Below are 3,102 nucleotides of genomic sequence, written 5' to 3' on the forward strand. Positions count from 1 at the left end.
TTAATTTACAAAGCCGATTCCGTAAGCCATCCTAAACTTCCTTTGGATTAATAGCTTACCTTTTTTGCTTCCTTAATCCATTAATCCCAAATGGTTACGTAACCCCTTACCTTTTATAAAGGGGTTCCGTGCCGTGCTACCCTTTTTTTGGGTAAAAGTGGTTATTGGTCGTAACATTAAGTCCTTCCTTTAATGGCCAAGCCCTTTTGGCCACGTATTATTGTCCTTTTTACCCTTTTGTTAATCGTAAGTACTTTTTTTCCTTACTATTTAACCGTTCCTTTTTTTTAACAAAATGTTCGGGCGAATTTAAAAACGTTCGGTTCGGAAAATTATCCAACGGTACGCTTTGCTATTTGCCGTCCTTAATTTTTCGATTTTAATGCCTTTTTATTTTATTTGTAAAGCCGTTGGTTTTCCTTTTTGTTAAATATTTTTAAAGGATTCCTTTCGTTATGCTAAATGCGTCCGTTTAAAGCGTGCTTGGTGCAACGTTTTAAGGGTTTTTTTTAACCAATTGCGCAAAATTGCTAAGCAGCATTTTAAACTAAACGTTAAGCTTGCTATTGCTAAGCAATTTTACCGTTAAGCCAAAAAATTAATGCGTATTAAAAACGATCGGGTTTAGCGTTTGCGCATTTAAAAGGATTTATGGTTTAAAAAAATAATGCGCGCTATTCGTTGCGGCATTAATAGCGTAAAAAAATTAAAGCGCGTTAAGCAAAAAAAAGCTGGGCAAACCGTTGCTTTGGCGGTAATTGGTTCCGCTTCCTGGTTTTAACCTAATTTCCTTCCTTTATTTTTTAATTGGGCAGCGTTAAAGGTTAATCCTAATTTTAACCCGCTGGCCCTTTTTTAATTTGGTAAGTTGTAATTCCTTTAACAACCTTTTCTGGTTGTATGGCGCAATGGTAGCGCGCTTGCTTTTGTAACGGGAAGTTTTGGGTTCGATTTCCGGTGCGACCTGGAATGTTCGATCCAAAATTTTCTTTAAAGGAAAATGGCTTTGGGTCGAACGTTTTATTTTTTTTTTTTGTTAATTCCAAAAGCTTAAGGTTTGGTATCGATTTTAAATTGCTTGCGCTTTTTTAATCCGGTAAATTGTAGTTCCTTTAATAATTTTTATAAGTTATATAGCGCAATAATAGCGCACTTGTTTTTGTAACGGGAAAATTTAAGTTCGATTCCCGGTGCAACCTTGCATTTTTTTCGCTTAACTTTTAATTAACGAAAATGTTAGGGGTTAATCGGTACAGAGGCGGGTGGTTACCGGGTTACGGGCCGGATGCGGTGTTTCTTTTGTTAAACCTCCGTAAATTTTTTACCAAAAGTGCTATCGCCAACAAAAATTGTTTTTTTTTTAATTTCCCTTTCTTTCGTGCCCTTTTGGGCACCCGGGGTCGGTTTTTTAAATCTTTCGCGTTCCAAGCGCTTTCGTGCAATTTAAACTTTACTTTATTTTTTAACTTCGCCATTATGCTTTGGCCGCAATACCGATAACTTACTAGCATATCCCCGGGGGGTCCGTGCCCGGCTGGTTGCTAACGCCCTTTTCCTTTTTTTTTACCGGGCGGTTTCGCCCGTACATTTAACGCTTCCCGCTTTTTACCGGGCGGTTTTGCCCGTGCTTTTAACATATTGCTCCTTTCCGATACGGTTTGTCCCAAGCCGTTTATGCCGCGCGTGCAACCCCGTAAGTAGCCGGTAATTTACGGTATCCCGCCAAACCGCCTTAATGCCCGGCAATGCTTAAAAAAACCGGTTATAAAGCTTTGTAACATTCGGAAAAATAAATCCGTACCGGCATATAAAAAGTTTTTTTTCCCGTTCGAAATTACAAACCCTTTTTTTTCCTTTTTATGCATTTAATAATTATTTTAATAACTTTAACGATTGTAACCGTAAATAGTTGGTATTTGGCCGTTTCCTTTGGATATTTGGACTTAACCGGTAGCTGCAAATGTTATTTTTCGTACCCAATTACGTAAAAAAAATGGTATTCCTTCGGGTATTTGCTTTGGGTTTTTTAATCCCAACCGGCCCGTTGGCCTTTCCTAGCGACCCCCCGGTATTTTCCCTAATTATCGTGGTTTAATTAAATTTAAATTCGGTTTCGCCGGAATTTCCAATCCTTTAAATCCTTAACGATCGCTTTACCGGTAACCTTCCGGTAAGCCTTTTAAATATTGCGGGTTTATCGGGCCCTTTTGCGCTTGCAACCTTTTAAAACTCCCGCAAACGTTTTGCCGGTAACCCCCCGGCGGGCTTTAACCGCTGCGGCAAAAAAACCTTCGTTAAAAAAAAACGTAAAGCGCGCAACGAACGCCGCCGCAACGCTTTTAATTCCAATAAACCTGCCTTTAAAACGGATATTGCCTTTTTTTCGCTTTACATAAATATCCGCAACGCGTTCCCGTTGCAAAAAGTTATCGATTTTTAATAAAACAATAATTAAAACCTTATTTATTTACCTTTTTTAAAAATAATTATACGGAACGTACGGTATTTTATAACCGTTATTTTGGTTATTAAGCATATTAAAATTATGCCGTTAACCCCCGTATACCAATATGCTTTAATAACTGTACGGGGTTTTCCAAATGTATTTATTGCAAAAACGTAATTAATAATAAAACTTGCGTTAAACTTTTCGAATGGTTTTAAAAAATGGCCCAAAACTTTTACAAAATTTTAAATACCGTTTACAAACGGTTGCCCAAAACGATACCGAAACTTTTTAAAAAGCTTATTAAAGCCCAATTTCGCGCCCGCAAAACTATTTAAAAAGCCAAATTTTTTTATACTATATTGGCCGAACAATTTGCGCGTTACAAACGTTAAACCGTTATTTAAAAGCGCATTTAGCGCAAAATTGCTAACGTTACAATATTAAAAATTACTTAAAACATTTTCCAATAATTTTACGCTATTGCCGTTTAAACGAAAAAGCAAGCTTAAGCTTTGGCTAACATTAATAATTTTTTTAATAAAATAAAAGCGTTTTTTAAGCGTTTAAAAAAGGTATGGTTGCTTTTTTTGGTAACATTGCCGCTAGCTTTGCTATAATTGCGGCGCATTTGGATACCCAAATTTACAACCGCG

The 3,102-nt window shown here is 36.9% G+C and overlaps 1 pseudogene across 1 annotated transcript; it reads left to right on the top strand.

Moving 5' to 3' along the window:
- Positions 1 to 894: 894 nt before the first annotated feature.
- Positions 895 to 966, top strand: GGTG_20201 (annotated as a pseudogene). Its single transcript has one exon. The product of its transcript is annotated as a tRNA-OTHER (tRNA).
- The last annotated feature ends 2,136 nt before the right edge of the window (positions 967 to 3,102 follow it).

The sequence above is a fragment of the Gaeumannomyces tritici genome (genome assembly GCF_000145635.1).
Source record: "Gaeumannomyces tritici R3-111a-1 unplaced genomic scaffold supercont2.5, whole genome shotgun sequence".
Lineage (NCBI taxonomy): Eukaryota > Fungi > Ascomycota > Sordariomycetes > Magnaporthales > Magnaporthaceae > Gaeumannomyces > Gaeumannomyces tritici.